We start from the raw sequence: 18,211 nt of genomic DNA on the forward strand, positions 1-18,211 counted from the left end.
AAATGAAAATAGGCAGTTCCTTATATAATGTTTTCATTTTATAAAGACAACGTAGCCAAGGTGATGTGAATGAGGTTATTTAAAGTACATTGAAGATTTACCCGATGTGTCCTCGGAAGTTTGTTTTCCATATCAAACTTGCAAAGTCTGAACTTACACAGAGAGGATGCAAGACTGAACTATGTGTAGGCTACTTAATTTTAAGAAAAAAGCTACAATCAGCTCCATGCCTCTGCTTTCCTCCATCAGCACTAACACAGTGCAGGGGCATTTTATAATGAAAACAGCCTCTTCTGTGTTTCCAAAAGCTCGAAAACTCTGGGGTGGTGTGGATGGATGATGTAATCATAGGAAAACATTTGCATTTTAAATTTAAAATGTATTAGTGTAAATGGGGCCTTAGTCCCTGTAAAAATCTGGTGTTGCCAAAGCGGAATGAACCGCCAACTTATCCAGCATATGTTCTATGGAGCGGATGCCTTTCTAGTTGCAACCCATCACTGAGAAACATCCATACACACATACACTACGGCAAATTTAGCTTATCCAATTCACCTGTACTGGAGGAAACCCACACGAACACGGGGAGAACATGCAAACCTCACACTGAAATTCCAAATGACCCCGTTGAGGCTCGAACCAGCGACCTTCTTGCCGTAAAGCGATTGTGCTACCCACTGCGCCACCATGATGCCCCTCCACAATAAAACACAAATCTGAAAACAATAATTAGGAAATTATAATCATACTCATGTTTATGACTGATTTATGACAAGTTTTGTTGTATTGATAATGTTAAGTTGTCATGACAGGCGTTACTGTGGTATTTTTTTATGTAAAGACATCTCAGACAATGTCATCTTTGCATTAAAAATGGCAGAACTGAACAAATAATACTTAATAGCTGTTGTCAAAATTATACATAAAATTACATTCATATTCATGACACCTTTTCATGATTACAAAGAAGTCATGGCAGTCTTATGAACACCCCTTCAAGTAAAGTGTTACAGGGTAAACATTCTCCTGACAGAGAGTTCTGGCTGTACGACAGCACATTCCCTTAGTAAGGGATTAGTGTGGTGCGTAGCACTGAAGATGCCCTCGGCCATGCCAGAGCTGATTATGGAAGTTCAGTCATGAGAACTGAAGCTCCTCCCCTTGAGCGCGTCCTCATTTGGCTCATGCTGATTTCTTGTCCCGAATTCCCTCTCAACCCATTCTCAGCCAGCGGAAGCTCTGAGAATGTCTTGACGGCGCTCTCTCCAGTGGCACCCCAAAACCAACATGTCCTTCAAGTCCCCTTCATCTCTATTTAGAAAGGGTCAAGTCTCCTGCTGGGGTATCTGTTTCAAGACAGCTGCTGAAAGCTCTTCTGAACTTGAGAACTAGTGCTCCAACCATAAAAAAAAACGTTACATTTCTAAACTTTTCTGTAATCTAAGTAATGTTATTTCTGCGTAGCTTTTGCATCTGTCAGCCACAATGTTCTTTGACACGGCTCTTGCAGTAACTGGTTCTTTAGCCCTCTAAGCTGACAGCTGTGCACGTTTTCCAGGAAGATGACCAGTCGTGGATCCTATTGCCCTCCATAAATAACACTACTGATGCCAGGTCTGCAAGATCCACTCCCTACCAACTGGTGGCCTACCAGGATAGAAGGCTGTCTATAATGGGATGGAAAAATCACAAAAAAATCTCACACACGAAACAAGATTATGGCCATGTGAAGAACATTAGGATGAAATGTGGTACTTACAGATATTGAATGGTATATTGGTGTTATTGGGTAATGCATATTAGGGTTGAAATGATGTTGTCTTCTTCATGTTTTGATTGAGTACAACTAGCACTGGAGCCACTGAAAAACAGTTGTTAATGCTTTTACAAATGTCAAATTACCAAGCTTGGTGTGTTTGCACATTTAACTTGTGCTTCCACTGGTGTCCAGTAGGAGGAGAAGGAGAAGATGCTGTTTGTTTTTTTGGAAAATGGACATTCTACTTGGTGAAAAGACAATGGAGTTCTGAATAATAATGCATTTAATGTATAATTGATGTCTGATTCTGTTCGGTATTTTGCAGTCTTTGATGTTGCTTGCCGATGGAAAATAATATTTGAAATCTGCTTTAATAGAGAGCAACATGACTGCTTTAACATCTGCATAATATTATGGTTCACCAAAAAAAAAAATAAAATTATAAATAAATAAAAATACACACTATTTACTCTAGTGCAGTGGTACCCAAAGTGGGGATCGGGACCCCCGGGAAGTCACTTGGTGATTTCCAAAAATCTAATTCATTTGAATAAACTTTTGCGATTACCATATTTTTTCAATAACCTACAGAAGAAAAAATAGGTAACAGTTTCATTATAGCACTATTATAATTTAATAATAGTACAAATATATAGTATAATTATAATTTTAAGTACTATTATAGGTACTATTATAACAGTTGCCTTTTTATTTTTTTATTTATTTATTTATTTATTTATTTTTGTGACCCGGGGGCTAATTTTGTTATTTTAAAGAAACATCACATAGATTTTATGGGATCAGGTCAAACTTTCTGACCCCTTTACAGCACTCATGTGCATCAAAAATACAATGCATCTGGAAAGTATTCATAGCGTTTCACTTTTTCCACATTTTTTTTTATGTTACAGCCTTATTCCAAAACGGATTAAATTCATTTATTTTCTCAAAATTCTACACACAATGCCCCATAATGACAATGTGAAAAAAGATTTTTTGAAATTGTTGCAAATTTATTAAAAATAAAAAAAGCTGAAAAATCACATGCACAGAAGTATTTACAGTCTTTACCGTGAAACTCTAAGTTGAGCTCAAGTACATTCTGTTTCAATTGCTCATTCATGAGATGTTTCAGCAGTTTAATTAGAGTTCATCTGTGGTAAATTCAGGTGATTGAATATGATTTGAAAAGACATACACCTGTCCAGGGACGGACTGGGACAAAAATTCAGCCCTGGCACTGTACTCACATCAGCCCACATTACCACACCGACACAGCCCCACCCACGGACATGGGATGGTCACTCTGAGCTTCAGCATTCTTCTGTGGAGAAATTATATATTATTAAATTATAGAAGGACAACCATCTGTGCAATAATCCATCAATCAGGCCTGTATGGTAAAGTGACCAGACAGAAGCCACTCCCCACCTGGAATTTACCAAAAGACATCTGAAGGACTCTCAGACCATAAGAAAGAAAATTCTCTGCTCTGACGAAACTAAAATTGAACTCTTTAAAGTGAATGCCAGGCGTTACGCTTGGAGAAAACCAGGCACTGCTCATCACCAGGCTAATACTGACCCTGTAAAGCATGGTGGTGGCAGCATCGTGCTGTGGGACTGTTTTTCAGCAGCAGGAACTGGAAGACTAGTCAGGATAGAGGGAAAGATGAATGCAGCAATGTACAAAGACATCCTGAATGAAACCTGCTTCAGAGTACTCTTGACCTCAGATTGGGGCGACGGTTCATCTTCCAGCAGGACAATGACCCAAAGCACACCGCCAAAATATCAATAGAGTGGCTGGTGTCCTATAGAGTTTAGCTCCAACCATATTCAAACACACCGGAGCAGGCTAATTAAGCTGTTACTAGATATACTAGATGACTTTTCTGTAGTTACATCGTGTACCAAGACCAATGGAATTTATTTTTTTAAATCCTACTGTACCATGTCTGTGGCAGGCGCGCTGATATTACGCAGAACAGTTACCAGTTACTATTTTCAGGCACTACATAATATAATTGCACCTGTTGCAGTCCTGGTACAGCAGAAAAGTCCCTTGTTCCTAAAAAATTTTTAAAAGTCAACTGTTTAACTCAAGATCCTTTAAACTTAATTTAAACATTTTGTAAAGAGAAAATTTTCTTTATTCAAAATATAGTAAATACATACTACAAGTGAATACTACTACAAGTGATAGAAATAACACTTACAGCTTGTCGTGAGAATAACAAACAATAGCAGCCGATGATCTTTTAATAAAACATTTGTCTGCTTTCTACGCTTCCTAAATGTTAGTCACTTGAATGCTAATGACTCGTCCCTCATGTAGATCCAGTCTTATCTTTGTGACAAATCTGTGAGCCTGCTCCTCTAAACACCACAAAATAATTTTATGGTGTGATATTTACAGTTGAGGTCAGAATTATTAGCCCCCCTTTGATTTTTTTTTTTTATATATATTTCACAAATGACATTTAACAGAGCAGGGAAATTTTCACAGTATCTCTGATAATATTTTTTTTCAACAGGAGAAAGTATTATTTGTTTGATTTCAGTTCGAATAAAAGCATTTTATCATTTTTTAAAAACCATTTTAAGGACAAAATTATCAGTCCCTTTAAACTGTATTTTTTCGATAGTCTACAGAACAAACCGTCATTATACAATGACTTAATTAACCCAACCTGCCTAGTTAACCTAATTAACCTAGTTTAGCCTTTAAATGTGACTTTAAGCTGTATAGAAGTGTCTTGAAAAATATCTAGTAAAATCTTATTTACTGTCATCAGGGCAAAGATAAAATAAATCAGTTATTAAAAATTAAAACTAATATGTTTAGAAATGCTTTGAAAAAATCTTCTCTTTGTTAAACTGAAATTGGGGAAAAAATAAGCGGGGGCTAATAATTCAGTGGGGCTAATTATAATTCTGAAATCAATTGTATATTTAGAATGTTTTTATTTAATATTTTTATAAAACTATGAATGAGCAAATATCTTTTTCATACTTTTCCAAACCTAAAAATGACTCAAATTAAATTCCACACTTTTCCAAACTGTGCAGGAACCCTGTTGCATATACAGCTGTCCTCCCATCTATCTGTTTCTTTTTGTCTGTCAATCTATACACATACATCTGTCTACCTGTCTTATTGTCCATCCATCTCTTCTTGTGATTCCATCGATCTATAACTGCCTATCTCTCTCTTTCTTTTCATCTGTGAATTGTCAAGGTCTGCCTATCTGCTTGTCTGTGAGAAATAATGAAAAAGAAGTGCGTTTAAAACTACAGAAACTTCCAGTACTTGTTAACATTGTTAACCTCTTTGGCAAATTAGAAGACCTAAATCCTATTGAACATCTCTAAAGAGATCTGGAAATGGCTGGACACCGTCGCTTCCCATTCAACCTGATAAGAGGTACTGCAAAGAGGAATGGGCAAAAATTCCCATAGACAGGTGTGCCAAGCTTGTGGCATCATATTCAAAGGCTGTGAATACTTATGTACATGTGAACAGTTTTTTATTTGTAATAAATTTCCACAATTTCAAAAAAAAAAAAAAATATTTCACATTGTCATTATGGGGTATTGTGTGTAAAATTTTGAGGAAATAAATACATTTAATCCATGTGGAATAAGCCTGACACACACACAAAAAAAATAAATAATAATAAAATGTGGAAAAAGTAAAGCGCTATGAATACTTTCCGGATGCACTGTAAAAACAGGCCACAACTGAACATAGAGGTTTGGTTTCTGATTGGCATTCTTCAAAATTAAATGATAAATAGACTTGGGCCTATTAGTATGTGTGTTGTTGTGTGCAAGGTTTATATATTTATAACCACCTCAGAGGATATTGGCAGTCGTGAGACACTGTCATTGTTATTTTGGGGGTCACAGGCTGAAAAGTTTGGGAACCCCGCTCTAGTGATGGTTCCAAACCTTCATTCATTTCTTTAATATATTAAACAAAAAAGAAAATATTTTAATGAAAGCTATAAAGTTGTAACCATTGACATCCATAGTAGGAAAAATAAATGCTTGGTAACCAACCCTGTTTCTTCAGTTAAACACAAGAGGAATTTAAAAAAAATGCTAAAAGGCTGTAACCATTGACTTCCATAGTATATTTTTTTAAAACTAGAATTGGCGGTTTTCTGCTATTTTTTTAGTGTTCAATAGAAATAGAAACGCAAAGTTTTAAACCACTTGAGGGAGAGTAATTTTTTTTCTTTTTTTTTTTTGGGTGAACTATCCCTTTAATTCCCTTTAATTTTCATACATTGCCCATAACACATTGTGTCTGCATCCGTGACTGAAAATGCGACTTTCAGTAGACAGTAGCAGACTCCGAAATCAGACACAGATTCAGAGTTCCACATGAGGTTATTAATTAGCAAATAGTATAAATATTAGGACCGTAAACATTCGGTGAGTAGGTTGCATTATAACCCTAGCAACATGCGGAGTAGATTTGCAGTGATAAGCAATTTGGCTGTTTGCACCAGATGAAACATAATAAATTTAAACACAGCATTCAGAAGCACAGAATAGTACACCCACTCAATAAGGTATATAATCTAATTTATACATATTAAACCTCTTTAAAATTATTAAATGTAGATGCTGAATCACTGATATGTGTTGGTTTGCATTATTTCACAGTTCTAAAGTTCAATTTCAGACGGTGTATTTTATTTTCAAGATCTGAGGTGAACAATCTGCTGCTGCTTTCAGTAATATGGCAATAAATGTCATGTAAAATGGCATTCAAACTCACATTATAGGCATTTAACACTGAATAAAGCACCTGAGGTGATCATTGTCTGTTTTTCCTGTTGATTACCTATGAGAAATAGAAGCTATTTCTAATATATTAATTTGTGGTGTAAGTTAAGACAATAAGTAATCTTTTCTATTGCGTGCCATTGCTTTTATTTAGAACACAATTCAAATGAGCCTTTAGTCTCGATACTCGCTTCTGTTGTTCATCTGGCAACCTGCACTTGCGTTTGTTTTAGTTCAGGAATGCAAGACCCAGTTTAACCACTGGGTGTCAAGCTTACATACTGCACCTTTAAACTAATAAAATATATTTAAAAGTGTAACTAAAATTTGGAAGATTAAATTCAGGCAATCTATTGGTATACATTTAAAGAGATAACCAATCACCTTAGAATTATAAGGTTCTTTCTGACATTTTTTCAAAATTGAGTTATTGACACATTTTTATTAAATGACAGCTTATTTACATTATGTGATTTTTTTTTTGTTGTTTACGTTTTAAGACATTTTATTCAAAAGGTTTTATCTGCGAATTTGAACTCTAGCAATGTTCTATAAGGTTCTTTCTGTGAGCCATTCAGCATTTTCAAATGCATTGAGATCAGCTATCTTTGTCATTCCACCGGACTGCTGATTTTAGGGAAAAAAAAGTAATATATTAAATGTGACATATTCTTATTTGTGTATACACAGTGTTCAGTATACGTACATCCCTCCCAAATCTATCTTTTAAAGTAATATTTTTAGTAGAAAGCTATACAATCTTACATTTGTGCATATACATTAGATTAGTCAGTACTGAAGCCAAATCTGGAGCTTATCTAACAAAATAACTTATGATGACAGTCCAAAAGCAAGTACAGCTAAATTAATATGTTAAAGGAAAATAATAAATACAAATTTAATTTTAAAAAATTAAATTTAGTTAAAATTTTGTAGGTTTCAATTTTTTTCTATATTTTACTTTAGTTAAATTGTATTATTTTTCAATTTTTAAATATGTTTGATGACTAAAATATTATTTTAATAAAATATATCTGTTTAATAAATCTGTTTTGTTTAAATGCACCAAAATAAATTGCCTATATTCACTGAGAAATGGATAACAATATTCATTTTCAAAATAAATCTCAATTATGAATTATACATTAATTAACTAAGTTATGCTGAGCACTGCAGTCAGTCTAACATTTGTCAGTCTTTGTGGAACAACTTATTTGCTCATTGTCTTTTTTTCTTTTAAAGTCTTTCAATTTGATATTAAGCCTTGAAGGACAAATAATTAATTGAAATAATGGGGTCTTAATTTCACCAATAAATATTACCATATTAATTACATAAAATTAACATATGCACTGGACAGAATATTTTGCACAGCTCTTTATGCTTAATTTATACAAGAAAAAAAAATCATCAATAAACATTAAATAAATCTTACACACTGTAAAACCCCAAAAGTTAAGGTAACTTAAACCGTTTGAGGAAACCGATTGCTAGAAACCATTTAAGTATCTAATTTATCTACTTGCGTACTGTGAGTTTACTCCATTTAAGTTGAAGTAATGATATATTTAATTAACTCATTATTACCTTCAACACAGAGTTCAAAACTCATTTCAAAAAAGTAGAACTAAATTTCAGTAAATTGAGTTAAATACACTCTTTTCATTTGATAAAGTTGACTGTTGGGTTTTACAATGTAGAAAACAAAATGTAACTTTCTCAAACATTAACATATTGTTACATCACCAATTTATTGTAATTATTTAAATTAAATTAATAAGCAGATTGATTGTATTTCTTTAAAAGTAATGCTTTAATGAGGTTTTAATGATGATTTTTTTTTAGAATTAGAAGCTTCTATCTGTATCCTTATTTTAACCCCAATTTGCAATTTTGATAATTTATATTTAGAGTACATTTAGGGTCTCTGTCATGTTAATGTAAAAAAAGAGAATGGAGCGGAATGAAAAATCTTTAAAGCTCAATATCTCAAAATCATTTAGAGCGCAGAAACCTTTAATTCCAAGGCGACAAATTATTGCATTATTTAAAAAAGAAGAAATAAAATCACAGTAGAATCTTTTGGAATTGCATGGACTATTCATATGATTGTATATCAGCATACAGTACGACAGCTGACATCCAGCTGCAAAGATTATGTTTCAGCTGCTATTTTGGTTAAGTAATAGCATCTCTCAGACTGTAAATCTCAACCATAAAAACCATAGATGTCAGTAAATCTCCTTTACACCTCATTCATGTTTATCTATGTTTATGTTTTCAAAATGACTTGTTTTAGTGTTTCATTTCATAGCCTGTCTAGCACAAGCAGAATGTACAGTAGCTTGTCAAATGAATTCCTGCATAAGCAACCATATTATTATTCATTCATTCATTTATTTTCTTGTCGGCTTAGTCCCTTTATTAATCCGGGGTCGCCACAGCGGAATGAACCACCAACTTATCCAGGAAGTTTTTACGCAGCGGATGCCCTTCCAGCTGCAACCCATCTCTGGGAAACATCCACACACACATTCACACACACACTAATACACTACGGACAATTTAGCCTACCCAGTTCACCTGTACCGCATGTCTTTGGACTGTGGGGGAAACCGGAGCACCCGGAGGAAACCCACACGAAGGCAGGGAGAACAAACTCTACACAGAAACGCCAACTTTGCCGAGGTTCGAACCAGCGACCTAGCGACCTTCTTGCTGTGAGGTGACAGCACTACCTACTGCACCACTGCCTCGCCACCATATTATTATAACATTAAATATTTTAAAATCAAAATCTATACTTTTAAATGTGTACGCTTTGTAAATGAATTTGTAAATAAAAATACAACTTACTCACTATTTATATCACTCCAGGTGTTCTAAACCTTTACGAGTTTCTTTCTTCTTTTAACACAAAAGTCTGTAAAAGGCTGATTTATACTTCAGCATCAAGTGATCCTTTCGCGTAGTCGTGCATTTATACTTCTGCGTGCTGTTTGTGTTGCTATGCAATAACACTTTCAAAATGCTAGAGGGCAGTAGGTTATGTTATGTTCCTCTGTATCGAGTTTCTTTGTGGGTGTTTTGTTTTTTTCTGAACGCTACATTAATGTACAAGTGGCTAAAATTCTCTCATTCAGAGGTGGGAACCGGCAGACATGCAACAACTTATCATAAGGTTAACACAAAACAACAGTTTCCATCTGGAGCTACTTCACGCAACTCAACACTTGTAAACACTCGGTCCATCGGGCTCAAGGCTCTTAGCACCACCCACACTCGGCACAGCTACCAATCTGACCAATCACAGAGCTTGCACTACGCATTGTTGTGACGTGTCATTAATTTTTTGAGAAGTGCGCATCGGCGTCAGCCACAGCAAGGGCTATACGGAGGCTGCGCCAGACCATATGCATACGCTTAACGCAGAAACTATGAATTAGATTGTAACCATTGACTTCCATATAGGAAAAACAAACACTATGGAAGCCGGATGTTACAGACAATGGCTGATTTATACTTTAAGCGCTCACGTATTCTACGGCACAGCCTTCGTGCGGTCGCTGACGTGTGCCTCTCAAAAAACGTTACTACACGCCACAACAACGCATAGCACAACCTCTGTGATTGGTTGGCTTGATAGTGCTAATAAGTGTGTGCGGGATAGAGAGCCACGCGAACCCATTGGGGTGAGTGTTTACAAGTGTTGAGTCCTGTGAAGGAGCTTCAGATGGAAACTACCAATCTGCCTTCTTTCATCTGAGAAATATCGCTAAATTACGAAATATGCTATCCATCTCAGATGCAGAAAAGCTAGTCCATGCTTTTATGACTTCGAGACTGGTTTACTGTAATGCTCTATTTGCTGGCTGCCCAGCATCCTCTATTAACAAACTTCAATTAGTACAAAATGCAGCAGCCAGAGTTCTGACCAGGTCTAGAAAATATGATCATATAACCCCAATTTTATCCTCCTTACACTGGCTGCCTGTTAAATTTCGTATTGAATTTAAAATATTACTTCTCACCTATAAAGCTCTAAATAATCTAGCTCCTGTTTATCTAACCAACCTTCTGTCTCGCTACGAACCAACTCGCTCCTTAAGATCTCAAAATTCAGGGCTTCTGGTAGTACCTAGAATACCAAAATCAAGTAAAGGAGGTCGAGCCTTCTCTTTCATGGCTCCTACACTCTGAAATAGCCTTCCTGGTAATGTCCGAGGCTCAGACACACTCTCCCAGTTCAAAACTAGATTAAAGACCTATCTGTTTAGTAAAGCATACACTCAATGCATCACCTAGCGGGTTCCACACTGGCTTCTGCATCTTGCTTATATACACTATGAACAGCAGCTACGCTAATTATTCTCTTTATTCTCTATTTTCACCTGGGGATACTCATCCCGAGGTCCTCAGATTATGCAGAGTCACTGATTGGATCCAAGACCAGCGACGAGATAATCCCAAGGATTCCATATCCGGGACCAGGCCATATCCTGAGCTGCTGCTGCACTGATGGTCGTGGGGAGTGGAGAACATGTGTCTGATTCCAGCGACGCTCCAGGGACAGACGAGTCTTCATTGAGGCCATCTTCCAGCATAAACCACGGCGAATGAAGTTCTGCACAAGACTTTTGGCCAGCGGAGAAATTAAAATGGTCGTGCCCAACTGAGTCTGGTTCTCTCAAGGTTTTTTTTCTTCACTCCCATCAGGTGAAGTTTTTTTTCCCTCTCCACTGTCGCCACTGCCTCGCATGGTTCAGGATTGGTAGAGCTACGCATCGATGAATTTGCTCTTCAGTGTTTGAACTCTCAGTAATGATTAAATCACACTGAACTGAGCTAACTGAACTGAACTGAACTTAAACACTAAAACCTGAACCACACTGTTCCAGTTACTGAACCACACTGTTCCAGTTACTATGACCATTTATGTGAAGCTGCTTTGACACAATCTACATTGTAAAAGCGCTATACAAATAAAGCTGAATTGAATTGAATTGAATTGAAACTGTTGTTTTGAGTTTACCTTATGATTAAAATTGTTGCACGTCTGCCGGTTTCCACCTCTGAGCGAGTTTTAGGTTCTTGTTCATTAAGATAGCAATCAGAAAAAAACAAAACACTCGACACAGAGGAATCTAACAAAATCTATTGCCAGGTAGCGTTTTGAAACTGTTATTGCAGAGCAACACAAACAACATGCAGAAGTATAAATGCATGGCTCAGGCAAGGCAGGTGCAGTGGATCACACCGATCACTTTATACAGCCTTTATACTTCTTCATTGAGTGATCGCCATGACCCATAGCACAAGCCTTGCACAAAGTGGTGCATTTATACTTCTGTGTGCTGTTTGTGGTGCTCTGTAATAACACCTTCGAAACGCTACCTGGCAGTAGGTTATTTTATGTAGGTTATGTTCTCTGTATCGAGTTTCTTTGTGGGTGTTTTGTTTTTTCTGTAAGCTACTTTTGTACAAGTAGCTAAAACTTGCTCATTCAGACGCAGGAACCAGCTGACGTGCAACAACCTTTATCATATGATAAACAACAAAAACAAAAACAAAAAGTTTCTATCTGGAGCTACTTCACGGGACTCAACACTTTTAAACACTTGCTCTATCGGGCTCGAAGCTCTTAGCACCACCCACACTTGGCACAGCTACCAAGCCGACCAATCACAGAACCTGTGCTATACGCTGTTGCAACGTTTAGTTACATTTTTTAAGAAGTGCATGTCGGCATCAGCCACGGCAAGGACTATGCAACTGCGCAAAGGCTGCCCCTGGCCATACGCATGCACTTGATGCAAAAGTGTAAATCAGCCTTTAACCATTGACTTTCATATAGAAAAAACAAACTATGGAAGCCAGATGTTACAGACAACCCATTGGAGCTAGTGTTTTCAAGTGTTGAGTCCCATGAAGGATCTCTAGATGGAAACTGTTGTTTTGTGTTTACCTTATGTTGTTGCACGTCCGCTGGTTCCCACCTCTAAATGAGCGAGCTTTAGGTTCTTGTACATTACGGTAGCATTCAGAAAAAGAAACTCGACACAGAGGAACATAACAACCTACTGCAAGGTAGCATTTCGAAAGTGTTATTACAGAGCAACACAAACAGCGCACAGAAGTATAAATGCCCGGCAATTGCGCAATGCATGCACCATGGGTCACACCGATCACTCAACGCAGAATTATAAACCAGCCACATGTGCGACCACCCAAGATTTGAGATACGATTTACTTGATTTACTTTCATCGATTTACTTTACTATTTATTTTGTGTCTAGCAATGCCTCTGGGTTTGGTTTACTTTAATGGGCTATATGACAATTTAATTGATGACTTTGCTGCAAAAAAAGACAAGAAAGGTCTTGATGTAGTAAAATATTAGTACATTTTGAGTTTGATTGTTTGTATGATGTCTGAATTGTTTGTTTGAGACAATTACATGTGTTCTAATGGGAGTAAAAAAATTCAACCACATAGTGTCTCCTTTATTTTTCGGATAGAGGGGAAGAGGGAATATATGGCAACATAGGCTTATTCTGAAAATGTAGCCCTATACAGGGTACGTTTCTGGAGATTTATGTTGCTAGAAGTAAGTATGGTAAGTAAGTATATTTATTTTTAAAACAAACGCTACAGGCAGTATGCTGACCGCTTACCTCTGTATGGATGGCTTTCCTGTTGTTACGAGTTTGTCCAGTTAGCTCGCCATGTACATCGGGGGACTTGAGAAACAAAGAGGAAAGTGGGAAGACAAAATAATTAAATAAACAAGTACATAACAGGGTGAGAATGTGATGAAAAATCTGAAAATGTTGTAAAAAAATTCAGACGAGGGATTTTCTTTTTCTGGACTGCTTTTTAAAATTGTCAGTTGAGTTTAGGGAAGTGGGTGGCCGGGTCAATCTGTGCTTTTTAAAATACTATTGGTTGTTTTTAGGTAAAGAGGAGGATGGGTCAGTCGATTGGTCAATCAGTCAGTCGACAGTGGCCTCTGGTTGATTTATGCAAGAACAGCGGTCACAAATGGCACTTGTGAGAGAAATTTGAGATTTGAGAAATTTGAGATTTGAGGTCTGAAAAAAGCATACACAGCGGCTTTTGGTGGATTAGTGAAAAAATAACCGCAAAAAACTGCAAAAAACAAAAACATAGCTCCTGGGACATATATTGCACACTCCAGAAACTTATATAGAGGTACATTTTCAGAATAAGCTTGGGTTGGTATATGGGGTTTTGCCCAGGGTTCTCTTTAAACTACAGCTGATAATTGTTTCTTTAAAACAAACTTTTTTTATGTTCAATAGAAGAGAGTAAGTCAAACAATTCTGGAACAAGTAAATGGTGAGCGTTTTATTCATTATTGGGTGAACTATCTTTAATCTTAACACCATTCAATAGAGTCCCAATAAGATCAGACTAACCTACCACCAAATCATGCCAGAAACATTTGTAAAGTTTTTAAAGTTAAACATTTTTGTGTTTAGTTAATTTTTTAAGAGTCACCTTAGACTTCTTATCTGAGACAATTTTAGATTAAAATGATGAAATGGCCACTATTACAGCAGAGATAAACAGGGGGATAATTGTTAATGTTAGGGCTGCACAATATATCGTTTCAGCATCAAAATCGCAATGCACAATAGTCTCATCGCAAGATATGCAATGTTAAGTTGGGTTTATAGTTGACCAGAAACACAGGTTAAAACACAAGATTTGTGGAGTCACTGTAGAATTGAACCATAATGAAAGTTTGTAATTTGTATGCACAAGAAATTGTAAGGTTTGTAACTAATAAACATTATTTTTATTGAATTATTTAAGTAATAAAGACCTTTACTGTTATTTTACATTTAATTATTCAATTAATTTAACTGAATACTGTTAGATTCCTCAGAAAATCACGAATTGTCACGCAATCTTTGCTCCATTGTGTTTGTGTCGCTGGTTCGAATCTCGGCTCAGTTGGCATTTCTGTGTGGAGTTTGCATGTTCTCCCTGCGTTCACGGGTCCGGGTGCTCCGGTTACCCCCACAGTTCAAAGACATGCGGTACAGGTGAATTGGGTAGGCTAAATTGTTCGTAGTGTATGTGTGTGTGTATGTGTGGATGTTTCCCAGAGATGGGTTGCTGCTGGAAAGGCATCCGCTGCGTAAAAATGTGCTGGACAAGTTGGCGGTTCATTCCGCTGTGGCGACCCTGGATTAATAAAGGGACTAACCCGACAAGAAAATGAATGAATGAATATATAGACATATAAATGATTCACTCGCCTACAAAATCATTCCCATCAATCTAAATGAATAGCTTTCCAAACAGAGTTAAGTCATCAAGTGAAATTTTTTTATATTGCAATATAAATTACAGGGAAATTTTTTTTGCAGTGTCAGATTTTTCCAATATCGTGCAGCCCTGGCTAACGTATAATATGCCATCAAAATGTATGTAATGTAGGATTTTTGTACTTCCCTTCATAAAAACTCAAAAGGTCTGGCTATAGACTCATACTACATGTTCCCATTTGCAAGTTATATTAAAATTAAATATATAATTTGACAAATTTAATTTTTAATTATTGCTAATATTTTGACGTTAAAGCCTCTGGTAAGTGCAAAATCTTTTTGCACAAGTACATTTTTTTTATTATGCTTTAATAACAAACACACAAAATCGAATCTAGGCAGGAAAATGACAATGATAACAATGATAATATAACAGAGCATGCTAAATTATATTATAAATACATATAAAACAATTAAAAAGGAAGAAAAGTAATAAAATAAATAAAAATAACACAAATACACCAAGAGGAAAGGATGACCTATTTATACATGATATTTTTAAAATAACTATCATAATATTACAACAATCAATCACTTTTCTTGTTTTTAATTGGAGAGATTTAAATAATACATTCATTTCAATTGAAAACATTCAAAGAAGGAAGAAAAATAATAAAATAATAAAGGAAGAAAAATAAATAAGAAGGAAGAAAAATAGTGAAATAAATAAATAAATAACACAAATACAGCAGGGTAAAAGAGGGCTTATGTATCTGTGATATTTTCTAAATAATTATCGTAATTTGCAAGAATTTTTCACTTTTCTTGTTTTAACCAATCAAAGACATTTAAGAAATACAATAATTTCGATTAAAAAAGTAAAAAAGAAGGAAGAAAAATAAATAAGAAGGAAGAAATAAATAAGGAAAATAATAAATAAAAAAGAAAGAACAGATCATTAAGAAAAGGAATAAATAAATAAGAAGGAAGAAAAATAAATAAATAAACAAATAGATAAATACAGCAAGAGGAAAGGAGGAAAAACAAATAAGAAGGAAAAAATCAATCAATAAATAAGAAAAAAAATAAGAATGAAGAAAAATTATCAATAAATAAATAACACAGGCGACATGGTGGCATAGTGGGTAGTATAATTGCCTCACAGCAAGAAGGTCGCTGGTTCGAGTCTTGGCTGGGTCAGTTGGCATTTCTATTTGGAGTTTGCATGTTCTTTCCGTGTTCCTGTGGGTTTCCTCCGGGTGCTCTGGTTTTCCCCACAGTCCAAAGACATGTGGTATTGGTGAATTGGGTAGGCTAAATTGTCCAAAGTGTATGTGTGTGAATGAGTGTGTATGGATAAGGGCTTTTGCTGCGTAAATCATGTGCTGGATAAGTTGCCGGTTCATTCTGCTGTGGTGACCCCAGATTAATAAAGGGATGAATGAATGAATGAATGAATAACACAAATACAGCAAGGGGAAAAGAAGACTTATTCATCTGTGATATTTTCTAAATGATTATCATAATATTGCAAGAATCTATTACTTTTCTTGTTTTAACCGATCGAAGAGATTTAATAAATACATTCATTTTAATTTAAAAATGTTGAAAAAGAAGGAAGAAAAATAATAAAATATACAAAGGAAGAAAAATAAATAAAAATTAATAAATAAATAAATAAATAAACAAGGAAAGGAATACAAAAGAAGATAGATAAATAAAATAAATAATTAGATAAGTAAATAAAAATACAACAAGACGAAAGGAAGACATGTGTATGGTATTTTCTAAAAAAAAAATTATCATAAGATTCCAAGAATCTATTACTTTTCTCGTTTTTGACTAATCGGAGAGATTTAATAAATACATTAATTTTAATTTTAAAAATGTGAAAAAAGAAGGCTGTGAATTAGAGAATTTTTGTTTGTGTTTGTAAATAAAATATTCCCATATAAAATAAAGAAATTAATATTGTGGTTCTCTATTAGTTTTACTCTTATGGTAGCCTAGTAACAAATGATATGTTGTAATTGAAAGGGGCTGGAAGAAACATTGCTATTAACTATATAAAGCAATAAACTATTCAAGTTTTTTTCGTGTTTTCATACTGAAAGTCAATCAGTGTAACTGAACTATTTTGTATTTCCACTTTATTTACTGGCTAGACATAAATACGCACTGAAGAAAAATCTACTTATTATAAGTCATATCGCACGTGTTAGTCTTAATGTTTAAAATAACGTACGTAAAACGCGAAGTGGAATTTTTAAGGCACGTTTTTAGTCGTTTGAATGGGAGATTGGGATTTTCTGGCTCCATTCCAAACATGAATAGCTAATTTTATACTCCAGCCCAGGTTTGCAGGTGATACGTTGATTAAACAACACGCTGCTGCTTTGGCGTTTTCGCACCATTCGTTTGACGGAGAAGAAATATACGAATTATGGTCCGTTTTGACAGGTAAACATTAATATATCCGGTATATTGAACTATTATTTATGTAACTGTTAGTTAAGTTCGTTCAAAGCAAGTGCTTAGCACGATTACATGTGTGATATACAGTGGCGTAGCGCAAAATGCGGAGGCCCCCCTGCAGGGATCGCTGATGGGCCCCCTGATGAAGGGTGGGGGGGGATACGTCATACGTCAATTTGCATATCACTGACGTCATCGCGTTCTACCGTTTCTGTTTAACAGCCTATGGTTAATAAAGGGGTATTTATAATTGCACTACACTTTATAAAAGCACGTTTATTTAATTAAATGTATTGCTGTTTGAATACAGTATGTCATTATAGATGTGTAGTGAATGTGCAGTAATCTCTCATATGTAATAAACTCAGACAAGTTCAGAAACTGTCACTAAAATATCTGTGATTGTGAACAAGAAAAGAATAAACGGTCCAATTAAATTGTTAAAATAAAGTAGAAGTAGATCGGTTTGACTGTACAAGGGAAAAACCTTCACACTGCCTGTGCTAAATCATTTGTCGTCGGTACGCAGGGGGGTGATCTGCTCTCGGGCTGCAGGTGGGAGAGGCTGCTGTAGAGGACTGACTGGGCCGCCTGTCAGTGCTGTGAGGCGGGGGAGGGGTCGGCGGCATCACACGCAGCTCGTTGAGAAGAGTAGGGACGGTACAGTATGGACAAATGACAGTCTAAAAAAATCTCCAATAACACACAAAAAAGTCGCTAGGGGGGTCTGAAAAGTCGCTAAATCTAGTGACAAAGTCGCTAAGTTGGCAACATTGGCGGCAAGCAATCAGAATGAAGTAGTCCACCGCTTGAGAGGTGTTCAGAGAACACAGACGTGTGAACTTTGGTTCCGACCACAGTTGTTCCCAACAGTTTATTGA

General features: G+C 35.8%; 1 long non-coding RNA gene across 1 annotated transcript; it reads right to left on the reverse strand.

Annotated features, from left to right (window-relative positions):
- Positions 1-727: 727 nt before the first annotated feature.
- LOC141376998 (uncharacterized) lies at positions 728-13,517 on the reverse strand. Its single transcript, XR_015505845.1, has 3 exons — positions 13,233-13,517; positions 1,760-1,861; positions 728-1,667 (listed from the first exon to the last, which is right to left on the reverse strand). It is a non-coding gene; the product is annotated as an uncharacterized LOC141376998 (long non-coding RNA).
- Positions 13,518-18,211: the final 4,694 nt, after the last annotated feature.

Source organism: Danio rerio, chromosome 13 (assembly GCF_052040795.2).
Source record: "Danio rerio strain M-AB ecotype USA chromosome 13, GRCz13ab, whole genome shotgun sequence".
NCBI classification, from domain to species: domain Eukaryota; kingdom Metazoa; phylum Chordata; class Actinopteri; order Cypriniformes; family Danionidae; genus Danio; species Danio rerio.